This window comes from Perissodus microlepis, chromosome 8, assembly GCF_051167445.1.
Source record: "Perissodus microlepis isolate ML-2025 ecotype Zambia chromosome 8, ASM5116744v1, whole genome shotgun sequence".
Taxonomy (NCBI): domain Eukaryota; kingdom Metazoa; phylum Chordata; class Actinopteri; order Cichliformes; family Cichlidae; genus Perissodus; species Perissodus microlepis.
This window is the reverse complement of record NC_140468.1, coordinates 10,440,915-10,458,205: the sequence shown is the minus strand read 5'-3', so window position 1 is coordinate 10,458,205 and position 17,291 is coordinate 10,440,915. Positions and strand designations below refer to the sequence as shown.

Genomic DNA, 17,291 nt, shown 5'->3' with positions numbered 1-17,291 from the left:
GCACTAAAGCTATCACGGGAGTGTCACAGATTATAAATCACATTTACACTATAAAAAATGTCAAAATTACAGAGAAATCAGATTAGCGTGTTTCACTGTGGATCACATTTCACAGTTTTTTGCTATTTGCTGCTTTCTGAGAATAGAGAGGAAGAGTGTTCTGCTTTTCCAGTATGACTGGAGCTATAAACCTCAGGGATACATGCCTCCTGATAAGGACAGATAAGCAGCTACAATGATCGAGAGAATCATTTTTTCCATTCCCCTAAACCATGACATATTCAATTCTTTGAACGTGTATTTGCTCATATTAACAAAAGACTCTTGTGTCGGTCTATCACCCATTGTTGCAGTTCAAAAAAATGATACATAATTCATTCACTTTATTTAAATCACAAATCCCCCTCGTTTCATCTCTAGTATTAACTGTAAAATGTAATCCTATTAAGTTAAAACACACCTTCAGAAGGAACCACACGACTTTGTAACAAACAAACAAAAAAAGTGAATCTGTAATGCAGAAGTCCTACACACACGTTGTAATAAAGTTTGTGGCCAGACTGCGGCTCCCTCTCTTCGCCAAAAACAGAGAGGATCCGTGCGGTTGCTGACAGCCGGTTCTGTTATATTGGAGTAAACACAAACTCCTCCCTCCCGGTGACAGGCGGCAACACTGAAGCGTCGCCTCGGCTTTTCCAAGACAATCTGCGCTCAGGACTGAATATTAAAGCCATCTAAGGTGAGTGATGAGATTCCTTTATGGCATTGCATCGTCTTTTTTGCACCCGGACACTTGTATATCGAGGAGGTGAGGGAAACATCCAAATTTTCAGTCCTTTTCCCAGTCACGTCAAACGCCGTGTTACCTGTCCGTTACGCACAGCAGCGCGTGGAATTTTCACATTTAGCGTCCATTTCAGGTGCGCATTCAGCTTTACCGTTGCAGTGAGTGAATTCCTCGTAGAAGTCACCATGTTTATCGTGTGCTTAAATGCTCTGAGCTCTCCTTTTGACAACCTGCAGCGACTTCTGTCAACCCGGTGCGTCAGTGAATATGGGTTAATGGATCAAGCGTTTGGAGTTTTATCCCGGTCCCCTGTCTTGGGGTTTAGTCTTCCCCTTCTACCTTGTTTAACCGTCATGTTTTTATTTAGAAACCATAACAATAAAAATGATCATTCTTGTCTTCATACTTGCTAGCTGACTCTTACGTGGGCTGCAGTTGTGCCAGTTTCAACATGTCGGTGACCACGGCTGCATTACTACTTCAGATATCATGAATGGTCTCCTTAGACTTGCAGTCATAGGAGGACCCAGGTTTTTGAGTCAGGTTAAAATTTGACTCAAGTTTAATGTTATTTGGTTGCTGAATGCTCTGTTGGCTCCGAAGCATTTGAACATTGGTTTTAATGTAATAATCACCAGAAATGACATTAATCCCCAAAGGGAAGAACTCTCCCCTGGGAGGTTAGAGGTCAGGGCCAGCAAGAAATCAGCATCCCTGGAGCAGATTGCTTGTGGCAGTTTGCCAGTTCAATCCAAGGGGGAAGATGCTGTGCTGTATTTGGCATTTGTTTCTTATCAGACCATGGAAATTAAAAATTAAATGAACCAAGACACAATTGGGTTTGTGCTCCGCTGACCTTCAACAGGAGCGGTCACTTTGACATCCTGTACTGATGAATGGACTTCAGTTTAAACACCACGCAGAAACAGATTTGTAGTCTTGCACTGAAATTAATTCTACATGCTTTTCATGTCGCATTTTTCATTTATTGCTTGGCCTACAGTGGACCAAGCTGCCACTGTACTGTCACTATACACTATTTTGGGCCATAACATTAGCCAAGTTTATAGAGGTGCTGTTACTTGTATTAAGTCTGTTAGTCATCCTGACACAGCCAGGTTCTACAGCCTGAGTAGAGCCGCCTCCAGAATGAACTTGGATTAGTTTCGAAAATAAGAAATGTCTGTAATATCTGGTTCATTACAACATAAAGGAGCTTAAGGATCTTGCCAGACAAACCTGATTACTCTGTCAAGCAAAGGTTAGTTCTTTGAGGACCTACCAAGATTTTCTTGCTACTAGACTATGAAAGGCAAATCAATTACATGTTCTCTAGAAACCAGAGAAAAATTCTTAGAGGGAAGGTATTATGCTTGATTCTTGCACTCTGTGGGATTACTCTGTATTCACTTTATATAAGGCCTTGGTGCAAACCTTTAGGTCATACGCTGTCTGAAACAAGCCATTTTTAACTTTCATCTTCTTCCTTTTAAGCCAGCTTTTTTTCCTGATTGGTCGCCCATTGCAAACAGAAGGTTTGATCTGTTAGTGGCCAGGACTTCTGCTCCCAACAGGAGCTTTGTGACTGGGATGACAGAAACAGATTGTCTAGAGCAGTCTGAGGCCGAGGGTTTTTATTCTTCGTGATTAACTGCACATACTGACAGCTTTTTAATATGAATATCTTCTATATGTATGACAGAAATAGGAAAACGCATAAAGGGTCTCTGTTAAATTTGAAAAATAAACTGTAAGGTGTCTGTATTTCTTCATTTTCTTTTTATTTTGTAACACACCTTGCATCATTCTGCTGGTTCAATATTAATGCAGCTGCCATGCAACATGTTCTCCTTAATGCTCATTTATCTTCTCTTTTGTCTCTTATGTAGACAGTCTGTGTCTGAATTTCATTTAAATTATACAGCATAGACCCAAGGAAGATTCTGACACTGCTCTGGCAGAAGCTAATGAGGATGCAATGAAATAAACAAATAGTTTGTGCTCGCCAAGACAAATGAGTCTGTGTAAGGCCGCGGGAAGAAATAACATTTGACTGCCAAGATGTTCTTTTCTAGTTCTGCTCTGCTATAGATAGAACTGAAAACATGGTATGTTGGAATGTGGTGAATGTAAGTGCCTTTTAGTGTGGGTGTGCTGCGCGAAATGAACAGATGTGATGATTAATGAAATCCAAAGTGAGGTGGGTAGGAGTGTGATGTCCATACCTGGAGTTTCTAACAGCTTGCTGGATATAAACCTTAAATTGCCAATTCAACTATCTGCCACTTCTCTCTTAAGTTCTGGAAATGCTTAACTTTGAGCTGCCACGCGAGACTACACATCATGTTGTGCTCTCTCCTAGACTGCAAATACATTAACTGCACTCTGCTTGAAGGTTTTTTTTTTCAAGCACATGTTTTTTCACGCTCTTTTCAAATAGGCGGAGAAGGAACTAATTGGTATAAAGTTGAAACATTTAGGGATGAGTCTGGTCTGACCCAGAACTCGTCAGATATTTGCCAGCGGAAATGATCATAGCCTTGAAAAAGGGCTAATGAATTAGGCATGGGAATTGTCACAGTAAGATCTTCCTTTTGATGCAGATAGTATTTGTATCCAACCTGCTATTTTTTCTGCTTTCCTTGGTGGAAGTTTGCTGAAGCCCATTAAGCTGCAGCATGTTGCAATCGTAGGCTTGTTTGTGCTTGCGGCGAATGTTGCAGAATTGAAACCCTGCAGTCTTCCTTCTAGATGTTGGCTTCATCCTGAAAACACTAAATAATGAGAAAACATATCTTTAGTCATGCAGTGAGAGAAGATGGAAAATTAACCCTTGCTTTTAACCCCGCTATTCCATTTTACCTCCAAATACATAAATGAAAAGTAATGGGGAGGATTAACTGTATAGATCTTCTGTTTTTAGATGTGAGCTAAATAGACAGTTAAAGCAAACTGTAACTGAAAGCACTGACATAACAGTCAAACTAAAAAAGCAGAAACGGCATGTTAGTGGTGTTTTGCTTCCTGCTGTAGGGCTTTGGTAGGATACAGACAGGCCTGTAACCTCACAGTGAGGTGGGACTTAAATGACACACAAAGGGTTTTCCATGGAAGGAGGCCTTCTTACATGGATTAAACATGTGGCTGCCGCAAGGGCAGACTACAGCTGAACAAACTGGTACCTGCACTTGTATCTTTCTGAATCACAACAGTCCTCACCATCTGATCTGTTACACCCCAGACCAGCACAGCTGCAAGGAAACGAAGAGACTCAACATCTTTTTTTAAAATAAGTGAAAAACATTTAATCAGGTTAACATTCAAGGTTGCCACTCCTTTTTTTTGTAATAGCCTAACTTGGCATGTAGTTCAGGGTACATCCTTGCTAACATACTCTTGTTTTTAAAGTGTGTACTTTCAGTACATTTTGGCCCAGTATACACACCACTACTGTGTTTTAGGCATCCTTAATAAGAGCGACTTGTCAGAAATGCTGCTGGCCTACGTTTAGTCTGAAAAGTTAAAGATTGTTTTTGTCTGACTGAAACGCAGACTTTTTGTAAACAGTGATGCAGACAGCCACGTCCACTTCCTGATTGGTCTGCTTTTTGTTTTTGTTTTTCAATTTTTGTGTATACTACTTTCCCTGGCAATGGATTTCTACTAAAGAAATCTTTTTTTGCTATTGTTGTCTTTTCTCTGTAATCATACACTATATGAGCAAAAGTACTGGGTATCACACAGCAATGCCCAGTACACTACACATTATGTATCATATCTCCAGGACCTAGTCCGTCATGGCATGGCCACATGTCGTCTCCATCTGCTGGGCAGCCTGAGGTCTTTTGGGTTCTCTGGACATTATTGAGGACCTGTTACGACACAATGACGGCTTCTGCAATCTTGTTGTCTGTTGGGGAGCTGATAGCATAGAGAAGGACAGGAAAATAGCCTTGTAAATAGGGAAAGCTCTGTCCTGGCTATTCCTTCTAGACTATATAGAGGATGTGGGTGAGAGGAGGATGTTAGCCAAGCTGATGTCCATTACAGACAACACCCTTCACGCCTTGCATGAGACTGCATGAGACTGCATGAGACGAGGCCCTGAGCAGCTTCACTTGTAGACTACTATAGCCACTTTGTAGGACAGAGTGCTTTCGTAGGTCCTTCATCCCGACAGCAGTCAGACTGTGCAACACCCACATAGGATAAATAGAAGCTAAAAAATACATTTGTATCCATTACTACTTCCACTGCACCTTATGTGCAAGTAAAAAGAAGATATTTTTAGTGTATTTTGTCTTATATAGTAACCATTTGTACATAGTATGGTACACTAGTCTGCTTAATTATTCTTTCTATTTTTATATTTTTAATATATCTCTAATTGATTTTTTTCTTCCTGACCCTTGTGCTGCTGTAATCACTGAACTGCCCCCAGTGCAGAATTCACAAAGTCCATATATACCATGTAAATCCATGCCATGAAGCTCCCAGCACACAGTTGTTCTCCTGATGTTAATACCAGACGAGGTTTGGAGCTCAGTTATTGAGTTAGCAGAGTGTTGGAGCGTTTTACGTACAATGTGCCTCAGCACTCAGCAAAACCGCTCTGTAATATTATATGGTCTGGCACTTTATGGCTGACTTGTTGCAGCAACGGCATCCTGTTACAGTACCACACTCAAATTCTTTGAATTCTTTAAAACGACACGTTCTTTCACAATTGTTTGCATAGGCAGACTGCATGCTTAGGGTCTTGATTTTATACACATGCGGCAATTAGACAGAAAACACTTGAATTCAAAGATTAACCCAATACTTTTGTTCATATAGTGTTAAGTTGCTCTAAGTTGCTTGTGTCTCTTCTTGCTGCATGACTCCTTGTTGTTTTTGTGGCTGAAGATATCTTTATGACTCCGACTTGGATGTTGTTGCCATGCTCAAGAATGGATTTTGTGGCTGATCAGATGCTTCAGTGGGATAGATAAGAATCTAAGTATTTTAGCGTCCCTGTAAGGCCAAATTGAAGTTGGGAAAATTTGCTTTTGTTTACTGTCAGCTGTGTTAAAGAGTCAGCTGGATAGTTGAAGCATTGAAACAGCTGGATAGAGATCAAAGTTGCCTCTTTTCAGATGCTTCGGAGCTCACTCACCTCTGTTCAAAGGAGGCATTGTAAGTTGGCCCTGTGAAAAAACAGTGGAGCTGAACACATGAGGCACAAAAGAGGAGACTTTAAAATTATATTATTTAGGCCCTCCCCTTAAAAAAAACCAAAATCACTAAAAGAGCTGCTTTCTGTCTCATTTATGCACCTCAATTATGTGTACCTACAATGATTATTCACTGGCATGATGATAATGATAACTGATTAATCATGTGAGTCATTTTCAAGCAAAACTGTTTAGCCTGCTAATTTAACAGGGGTTTGTGATGGCTTTGTGCTCTTAGAAACAGCAGTGGAAAAACACAACTTAGCAGTTAGTATGAAATAATGTCTACTTGTGATGGTGTATCACAGGTTACATCCTGAGCATGACCCTGGATTGTAAGCATCAGTAAGGAAGCTTTTTACCTCAAAGACAGAACCTCAGGAGAAACTAAAACTTAGTTTGTGCAAAAAGAAAAAAATTATGTAACCATCTCATGATCCTTACTATTCATTTCACGATACAGACCGCTAGGTTCGGCCCACCTGGCTTGAATAAGAGAATATAGCCCAGGGACATACAGAATTATGTCACTCCGCAAGTAGTAATGCGGGTGTTACCTACCCCAGACAACACATAGTTTTTTAGTTGTGTTTATGGGAGTTGATACATAAGAGCTTTACAAAGTAGACCACAACGCTTTTAGATGACAAGGTTTTTGGACAATAGTATACACATATTTCTGTAATCTTTTAAGTGTCTTTATGCTGGTGCTGGCTTGTGTTTTGCAGGAAGTGCAGCAGATGGACAAAATGTATTTTTTAATAATCACAAGACTCAGCTGGCCAGTTTCTTAAGATATGATTCTAACATAAAAATTAAGCATTTTTAGCTGAAAAATGGCAACCTAAATCGGTGACCTGCTCAGTGCAGGTAGGGTGGAGCCCAGAAGAGATTAACTCCCTGCACACTGTGGCGTGACTTAGCTGAAGGGAAAGCAAACATATACTGCTCTTGGCTTAAAACATGTTCAGTCCATTTTACTTTATCCGAATGGATGACTTGGAAAAACAAATATTAGATTTTCGATGGAAAACAAAGGGCAGCGTAGAGGCTGGGTTCACATTGGCAGCTAAGAAGAAAAAAGACTCGGCTTTTGAGGATATCTTTCCAGGCTCGTTTGTTTATTCTTAGCGTGATTCAAGATGCAGTCATCTTGGGTCCACAGATGTTACACCTACACATTCCATTATAGCTCGATGTTTATGATAATGTGTAATGTCTCCAGAGTTAAAAAAAAGAAAAAGAATAACGCAAAACTGAACCTTCCCCCTGTCCGTGTGTGGAGATTAGTGATGTTTCTAAATAGTATCTGGAATTACCTTCTTTTTAAAATTTCAACTTGTACTGAACTTCCATATTCTTGCTTAGATGCATTTTAAGTGGCTTTTAATTGAGTCTAAAAGTGGCTGCGTCACATGTGATGATAGCGCATATAGAAAGCATGATTAACTTATCTCATTTCTTCTGCAGCACAATTTACAAAGGGCTCACACGATCTTGTGACTTATGTTATCAGTCCTGTGTAATGTCAGGTAGGTTTATTGCATAGGCTATTGCATATGTCAGCATATGCAATAGCCTTTCTTTTGCATCGCCATAAACTGCTCAGCTGCAGTGGCTCTTGTCTTTACTAAAACATTAATGCCGGGTTCTACTCTTTCAGCTAACATCAAGTGCAGTTAGTTTACTAGTTATTGCGTGTTGTAGAGTTTATCTAGTGTAAAGCATTTGGGAGCTGATTGTATGGCGATAACATGAAAGCTGGGTGTAACTGGTGCGAGAGAAAGAGTGAGTGATGGTGAGAATAAGGAAATAATGGTTTGGCTGTGTCACTACAGAGGGTGTCGACATGGAGGAATACAGTGCTTAATGAATAATGGATGCTTACTAAAGAAGCTCATTTCCTATTCATTCTTTCAAGGCTGCTGCACAGGGAGTTGTTTGTGATCATTATGTCAGTCCTTCAATATTTTCATTGTGTGTTTTCAGAAATATGATGCAGTTTGACGGCACTGGAATAACACCAGCAAACAATTTCACCCAAATACAATGGGGTAATTTAAAAGGATGGCTTATTTTCTTTGATCGCTTCACAACAACTATAGAACAACTATTTTAACACACAAGTAATTTTTTATTAGCTGACTATGTGAAGAAAAAAAATCAGAGTCATGCTGTTATTTTATTCCTTCAGAGTCACAGCCTTTCCTGGGTTTCTTTTTAACATTGGTATGCTGAGACTTGTAAAAATTGCAAATGTGCTGATCATCACCAAGGCCTCCAGTGACAGAGACGAGCATTAATTCAATATCTGGGTTGTCAGTTTTTGTGTCGAGCTGAAAAGATGTGGAGTGTAGAACAAGGCTGGATCTCGTTCATTAAAAGTACCTTTTAACTTTTGACTTGGGAGGCTGGATAGTGCCGAGGCTTCTTCTTTTTTTGACTATGATGATTGTGTTGAAATGAGTTTCAGCAGTTCGATGCTGCAGTGAAACAACAGTCAGGGGTTAGCCAACATGTAGCGTGTGCTGATAAGCATGAAGCATGTGTTATATTTTCACTCCAGGCCTTCTGTAACAATTCTACAGGGTAATATAATCACTGGTCTGCTCCTCAAAAATGTGCTTATAGCTGTTTGAGGTGTTATCACGTGAGATGTTTTCCATTAGAAAATAAATCACCAGTTTGCAAAGGCATCAATAATAATTTAGACGTGAGAGTATAGAAGGCACCGTGCTCTAGGGGGTAGTTTGCATTGATTCATCTATGTAAGAAAATACGTGCCATGACATGACTTTGTCCCACTGACCTTCAGCTATGGAAATCTAATCTATAACTGCTGAAACATTTAGACTTTAGAGTGTTTTGAATGACTTGCAGCTCATAATTCCATGTCTATTCTCTTGATTTGTATCCAGAAAGATTTTTATGCTAATGAGCAAAACTGTGCCGTACTGTCTGTGTCTGATCATTGCAACATTTGGTCATGCAGTATGTTTTCCCACTGGGAAAGCACACTGTCAACAATAACACTCCCCCAAACGCTGCCAGAGCTTTTTTGTGCTCAGTCACAGACAAAGCCACATCTACACCATTTGCTTACAATGAAAGGACATTTGTTTTTCATAATTACTGTCAGCTTCGATGCCAAGTGAGATACAAAAGCGGAGACAAGCCACAGAACCACAAATTGCATCGCTGTAAAAGTTATGAATCTAATTTAAATGTTTATTCGTGATATTATAAAACTATAACTGGTTATTTTGACTTCTACTCATTATTTTGTCAATCAGCAGGTTAACTGTTGTGTTTAAGCTAAATATCTGTTATTTTTAAATGCTGGGTACCTAAAATAAACATTGGGTTACAATATAAACTTTACAAAAAGTAGCTATATCTCACAAATGATAACTTCAGTAAACACCTTCTTTATACATTTATATGCTCAATAAAAAGTCTTTTTCATACAACATGATGTTTATTTTGTAACTTACAATTAAAAGTTACAATAAAATAGAAAGAAGAATATGATTCAGGGTATGTGGCTACCTTTACAAGTTGCTACCAGTTGGCCAGGCAATGTGATGTGTTTCAGAATGACATTGCCTGGCCAAGTGGTAGCAACCTATTAAGGTAGCCACACACCAGAATAAAGATTTAATATTATACTAAGTAAAGAATGCATCTTGCTAACAATTCAACTACCAAGCGCTACAGTCAGTCAAATGTTTGCATCCAAATGTGGTGGGCAATAGTCAAATAGCTAAACTCAGGGCTTCAGAATGTTGGTACACAAAATACAAATTACAATGTGACTTTGTCTTTTAGATCAAGGCTCCGATGTTTATTGATATAAAACAGAAAAATGGAAAGAGGATCAGCAAAGCCTCAAAGAGGAGAAGCTAGAAAGAGCAAATGTTTGACCTTTTTGCTTAAAATATGATTCAGTTTGTTAACTGATCGCTAAAACGGTTGCTGATTCAGTGTCTTGATTGTTAGATGAGATAGTTATTTCAGCTCTGTCTGCACCTTTACTCAAAAAGATGTTTTTTTGTGAGAATAAAAAACAAAACAACACTATGTTGGTGTATTTTTTTTTCATATGTCATTAGTTTAAATACATTCTGTTGGCTAGGAAAAACATGCTTTTATTCTGAAAAAATCTGTTGTATGGAAAGTAAAACTAAGGCATCCCCCTCTAATGACATTTCATCATTTTCAAAAAATGCATATCGTATTCCAGAGCCAACAACTTGGATGTAAAGGAAATGCTTTTCATTTGCTCTAGAGCTGATAACAACCTCACTCACTGATGCACTACAAGCCCTGGAGATACAGTGATTGCAACATATGGTGATAATAAGTGAGCAATGCGTGCTAGCAGACTGCTTCCTCCTGTATTTGGTGACTTGCTTTCGTGGCCTGCCTGTTTCATAATGTCTCATAGAGCTAGACAGTTGTGTGGCAGTTAACAGGGAGCAGGGATCACAGTCAGTCATCAAAAAGCAGAGTGGTTTCTCTCATGGAGAATCATGGCAAGGAGTAAAATGAGGTTAGAGATCAGGGTGATCATAATAATGATGTGTCTCAGGGCCGATTTTCACAGTGAGTCTCTTTGTGGGCCAAGCCTAGTCAGTGGGTGGCTCTTCACACAAACGTCTATTTTACCGCTGGTGAACTGAGGATTGTTCGAAACTTCTTCCTCCCCACGTTCATTCTCTCTGCATCTGGAGACTAAGCAAAAGACAAATATACACCACGGGGGTATGTATTTTTAATGCTGCTACGCTATATGGCCTATTTTTGCAAAATAACAAATTTGTTATTCGGCTGCAAATGTCATTCGTCCTACTTGAAAACACGACCTCATTTATGCTTCTGTGTTGTGCTATTCACAGTTTATATTATTTTCTCTGGGGATGTTTGTGGCTTAAATGCATTAAAAGAAGTGGAAAAGGGTGTTTGTTTGCTTTTCATCATTGTTATACCACTCTATTGTTTTAGATATTGAACATATGGATTTTATCTAAAATTTGTTTCCTTGTTTTCTACATTCAGCAGTTAGGCTTTTTATCAAAACAGTTTGGCAGTAGTGGGTGACACATGGCTGGCATTAGAGAGGGAAATGTGCTCCGTTGCAGAGAGAGGGGCTCAACAAGGAGACAGAAAAGGATTTGATCATCAGATCTGTCTTCCCTTGAGAGGGAAAACGCCTTGCTCTCTGAACATACTGAGAAACCCCCTCATTTGCAGTCTTTTATGACTGCCTACTGTAAGATGAGGAGGAAGACAAGAGAGGCTAGGACTGCTGGTTTTTCTTTGAAGCACAGCATGCCATCAAAGAAATCCTAACCTTTTTTGCATTGCTGCGGTGTTTATTTGCTGGGCCGAATCTGATACGAGGTAAATGTTGAGGCTGTTGTGTGCTGAGCAGCATTTTGAACCAAATCTGACACATGCGCTCTGAGCCATCAGTGATGTCTGTCCAACTTGGCTAAATTACAAGAGGAAATAAATAAAAAGAGCTCTGTACTTCTGCCAGTTCATCGCTGTACTATCGCATCCAGCAGCTGGGCCACAGCAGGGGACTAGTTAGCCGCTTAGTTAGCCATAGAGATGCCTTCAACTTCATTGCAAAAACTCATTAGTGCAGACTAGTTGGAGTCCATTTTCATCATGTTCAGCTTGAGTGGCACACTGTTTCTCATGTGTAGCTGCACCAGCAGGTGTTTGGTCCTTCGGCGCTTGTGCACTTTAGTCCTGTAAAAAAGCCAAAACTCCTACATATCTGCTTGGTTGTTTTTCATTAGTGCACTTCCAGTAGCTTGATACTTCTGGCTACCAGAAATATCAAGCTACTGGAAACGTTAGCGTGGTAATCAAGGTGAAGCAGAGGGTTGTTTTTATAGTTTTCCCACCCTTGTCGTTACTACCATACCGGTGTGGGGTCTGATATAAAATCCTACATGCTCCAGGCCACACATTTCATCCTGCATTCCTGTGTCTGTAATTGATTCTTGTCAAAATATGGAAGGGGGTTGGGTGTATGCTGTGAAGGGAAATGAAGACGCAGAGAGAAAGAAAATAGGGGGTGGATGCACATTTGACATCATACAACAAGCCCAAGCTGGGGAAGACGAAATTTAGGGAGCTATGGTAACTGGTGCCAAAATGCATCCCCCAATGATAAAGAGGAATTTTTAACACATCTTTCATTTGCATATGTCCAATTAGGTTTCCTTTAGATCCTGCTGGGGTGATGGCAATGGGGGGTTTCTGTTTCCGGGTTCCCTCCCCCAGAGACGTCATGGGGATGCCAGCCTTTTTACATTTTGATCCTGAATTCATTTCTGTGGGTTTTTTGGGGGGAATTATGTATACAGTTAGTTAGCACTTGGCAAATCTACATATGCCCCATAAGCATTTTTATAAGGAACCAATTTTGACGTCTTTATCACACAAAAAGCACAAATGTTTGCTTTTAAATGTGAAGAGTTGCAACTTTCCCTGTTCTAAATTTGACATTACAGTAGTTTGATTGCTGAGAAATCAAAATAAGAAATCGAACAACCTCTTTTTCACACGTGAACTTTCAGTTTTGGTTTAGGTGATAGTTCTGGCAAGACGATGTGCAGGAAAGTGTGCACACAACATTGCTTTCTCACTGGTAATTCAACTGATAATTAATTATTGTGTTCAGTTGGCTTACACGCACTCTTTGGTGCTGGGGAGCTTGCAGATTGAAGACCGTTTGATGTCCAATCAATCCTCACGTGACATTTGCTTTCTCACATCTTCACACCTCAGCACCTCTGTTGGGTGACATCTAGAATAGTTCAGGGCTGCAGTGCGTATTTGAAAATGACATATGCTGGTCTCTCTAAAGTTTAGAGAGACCAGCATAGGCCATTTTCAAATGAATGGTTTAGAGTCCAAACCATTAATGCATCAATAGTGGGGGGAAAGTCAAGCAAAGGGGAAATTAATTGTCACTCACACTTCCAAATTACATTGTTTAAGGAGACTAAATATGTCATAATTACACACAGTTTTGCTGTCTGGATTTACTAATATGCAGTAAATATATTCTAATGTGGGCCCTTATCACTAGACTTTCTTTCACTTTTGCACACCCAGTTTGTCAAGTATAGATGAGATATCTGTAGCACATCATCTATCTCACTCTCAAACACACTGCATATCATTAGAAGACGGTTAAAGTTGCTGATTCAGGCGTTTGCTTTAAAAAAAAACCAAAAAACCCTTTTTCATTCAAGGAAATGATGCCCCCTACTGTATTTATTGAAATGTTAATTCAGGCGCAGTGGATTACAGAATTGATTAATTTGTATTTTAATTCTAGTGAAAGACATTGTAATAGTAAAACTTAAGGTTATGTATATAACCCCGGTTCTCTGAGTAGCATGAGTGAGTGTCTCACTATGGGAACGCCTCCTGCGTGACCTCATCAGAAGCTCAAATACCATTACGCCAGCCTGTAAGGGCTGGCTAGGTGACGCCCATGTCAGGAGGGGCCACTCACTCATGCTACTCAGAGAACCGGGGTTATATACATAACCTTAAGTTCTCTTTCATAGCATTCGTTTCGTGTCTCACTATGGGAGAAATACTGACTCCCAGATTGCCAGACATGCCTGTTAAGAAGACAACTGTCCCCAACAGCACTTCACAGGGGAGAGGCCCCCACCCGGGAAGAACCTGCACTGAGGACTGAATGTGCTAGGTTAGGTGCTGTCACATCTAACCTGTAAAACCTAGCAAATGTATGAGGTGAGGTCCAGCATGCAGCTGCACACACCTCCTGAATAGAAACTCCCCTAAAGAGAGCCCATGAGGTTGCCAGACCTCTAGTGGAATGCGCACGTAAGCCAGCAGGGGGCTGAAGGCCCCTGCTAGTATAGGCCAGGGCAATTGCTCCCACTATCCAATGGGAGAGGCGCTGTTTAGACACAGGCTTTCCCATATGTGGCTTAGCCCAGGACACGAACAGCTGGTCACTTTGTCTGACACTCTGGGTTCGGTCCATGTAAATGCGCAGAGCACGGACTGGACACAAGGTATGCAGCCGCTGTTGCTCCTCTGAGGAGAAAGGCGGTGGGCAAAAGGCCGGCAGTTCTATAGGGGAACATGTGCCGACAACCTTCAGGACAAAGGCAGGGTTGAGCCGCATACTGACCCTCGTATTATCCGAGGAGAACCGAATGCATGACTGATGCACTGAGAGAGCGTGGATCTCTCCCACACGTTTAGCAGAAGCTAAAGCAATTAATAGAGCCGTCTTCAAGGACAGAAACTTTAACTCAACCTGTTCCAGGGGTTCAAATGGGCAACAGGAGAGGGCAGCCAATACTGTGGGAAGGTCCCACGACGGAGCCAACGGCCTAGACGTAGGCAATTTACGCCATGCACCCTTCATGAAACGGCATATTAAGGGATGCTGGCCAACAGTCTTTCCCTCAAAACCAATATGGCAGGCTGAAATTGCTGCCAAATACACCTTGATGGTGGAGAAGGCTTTACCCTTATCAATCAGGGCCTGAAGAAATGACAGAATCACAGCCACAGAGCACTGAAAAGGGATGGCCTGTGATTCTGCGCACCAGCTTTCAAACACACGCCACTTGTGCTCATATAGCGTCCTAGTAGACGATGCTCTAGAACACTGAATAGTGTCGATAACACTATGAGGGAGCCCCACCGTGTTCAGGTTAAACCACTCACGGGCCAAGCCCATAGAGCTAGCCTCTCTGGGTGGGGGTGGAATATTTCCCCCTGTGCCTGAGACAGGAGGTCTCTGCGTAGTGGTAACGGCCAAGGTGGGCCGCACAGCTGCTGAAAAATCTCCGCCAGCCAGTGCTTCCCTGGCCAGTGCGGGGCTATCAGGATCATATAGTGACTTCTCTCCCTCACTCTGGCCAGAGTTGGAGAAATGAGGGCCACTGGGGGGAAAAGCATAGAGGAGGGTTCTCAGCCACTTGTGAGCTAGAGCATCCACCCCGAGTGGAGCTCTCTGATCGCGCAGCGAGTAAAACAGGGGACACTGAGCATTCTCCCTGGATGCATAAACGTCCACGGTCGCCTGACCGAATCGCAGCCAGATCTGCTTCACCACCTCTGGGTGAAGCTTCCAGTCCCCATACAGCGGGTTGCCCCTGGAGAGAAGATCTGCTCCAAAGTTCAAGATCCCCGGCACGTGAGTCGCTCTCAGTGAGAGCAGGTGGACACTGCTCCAGATTATCAGTCTGTGTGCCAGTGTGTGTAACTTGGGGGACCCCAGACCCCCCTGTCTGTTGATGTAGGCCACAACGGTGGAATTGTCCGACCTCACTAAAACATGATGACCTCTCAGCCAAGGGAGAAAGTGTTTTAGCGACAGGTGAACCGCCAGCAGTTCCAGACAGTTTATGTGGGTGGAGCGCATGTGAGGGCCCCATTCCCCATTCACTGTTCTGCCCTCGTGGGTGGCCCCCCAGCCCGAAAGAGAGGCATCTGTGGAAATCACTTTCCTGGCTGAAACTGCCCCCAAGGCAACGCCCTGAGACAAGAAACCTGGCCTCTTCCACTCGCGGAGAGCGAGTGAACAGTCTGCAGAGACTCTCACGCGACGGTGGCCGTCTCGGTGAGGGTCCAGTCCCCGCGAGCCCACCCAGCGCTGAAAGCCTCTCATGTGCAGGCGTCCCAGTGTTATCGCCACTAGAGAAGAGGCCATCAGACCGAGCAGCCTCTGGCACTGTTTGAGGGTTACTGTGTTGCCTCTGCGAAACAGTGCTAGGGATGACTGTATGGCCGCTGTTCTCTCCGGGGACAGAAAAGCCCTCACCCAGAGGGAGTCTAGGCTGAGCCCTATGAAAGTAATGCATTGAGTTGGCGTCAATGTGCTCTTTTCCACGTTTATCTGGAAACCCAAACTCTCCAGATGGTGTATGAGAGCATTTGTGTGACAAGTCGCTCCCTGGCGGGTTGGGGCTGCCACCAGCCAATCGTCGATGTATGTGGCCACCCGAATGCCCTTTTTCCTGAGCGGGGCCACTGCTGCCTCGGTGCATTTCACAAACACCCTTGGCTCAGTGAGAGACCAAAAGGCAGGACTACAAACTCGTATGCTATCCCCTGGAAAGCAAATCTCAGATACTTTCGGTGTGGGGGATATATGGGGATGTGGAAATAAGCATCCCTCAGGTCGATTGATGTGAACCAGTCGCCCGCTCGTACAAACTGTAGCAGCAAGGCGTGCGTCAACATCCTGAACTTGTATGTCCTTAAATGCCGGTTCAGGGCACGGAGATCCAGAATGGCTCTCATACCCCTCCCCCCTTTCTTTGGCACAAGGAAATACCTTGAATAAAATCCGCTGTGCATTTCCTCGGGAGGGACAACTCTTATAGCTCCTTTGTCTCTCAAGGTGGAAATTTCCTCCAGGAGAAAACTGGCAGACTCGCCCAGAGCACGAGAGTAAACGATTTCTTTGAAATGTGGTGGAGCGACACTGAATTGCAGCCTGTAGCCCTTTTCCAATGTCCTCAGCACCCATGCTGACTGAGTGCAGGTGGCCCAGCTCTTCATGTGGAGAGACAGCGCTCACTGGCCACTCCACCGAATATGGCGTTTTGGCGCCCCCTTGTGGTCGCAGCGCGAAACATACGCCATTTCGGTGTCCCATCACCTCTGTCACAGGTGAGCGAGGTGACGGGCTCATCTGCATCGTCACAGCCGTGGAAACGCGAGTCTCCACGGGCTGCGTTATGGCAGACGGTGCTCTGTTTTTCAGCATGTTTGATTTTTTCATGTGTTTTGCAACACTCGACAGCGCCCTCGGCAAACTGCCTGGATGCGCGTGTCGGGGCTTTTTTAATACAGAATGCATGAGAGAAGTGCTTGTGAAACAACACTGCGAACTTTGGCTCTCTTTCCCTCTGGCGGGTCCGGTGACAGGAACGCCGGCCCGAGTTATGCACTCTGTGTGGAACATGTCCCGTTGAACTTGCTCTGGAACGGAGCTGGGAGGCGGCAGGGTGGCCCATGAAGGGGGGAAACTGGGTTCGCTCCCGCCTAGAGGAGAGGCTGTCAGGCCGGCCGCTTCTTCCACCTCACGATCGCGGCAGCGGGGGGAGGAGGAGGGGCCGCTTGAGGTCTGGCCTGGGGAGACTGCTTCCGAGTCCATGGATTCTTAGGGGCCCCGGCAGCCTTGGGGGCTGCCTGCGTCTTAGGCACTTTGGGAATCCTGAAAGCGGGGACCGGGCGAGACGCTGCCTGCGCGAATGACTGGCGCG

At 43.0% G+C, this 17,291-nt stretch overlaps 1 protein-coding gene across 5 annotated transcripts in view; it reads left to right on the top strand.

The window, feature by feature from the left end:
- Positions 1-631: 631 nt before the first annotated feature.
- LOC146381424 (receptor-type tyrosine-protein phosphatase epsilon-like) overlaps positions 632-17,291 on the top strand; it is a 62,972-nt gene continuing 46,312 nt past the window's right edge. For 2 of the 5 annotated variants that reach the window (XM_084937447.1, XM_084937444.1), the window contains exon 1: positions 632-739. The gene's annotated coding sequence lies outside the window, so the exon portion shown is untranslated. Of the gene's footprint in view, positions 740-10,461; positions 10,765-17,291 lie in introns of those variants that run through there. The other 3 variants (XM_084937445.1, XM_084937449.1, XM_084937446.1) reach the window with 3 other exon arrangements.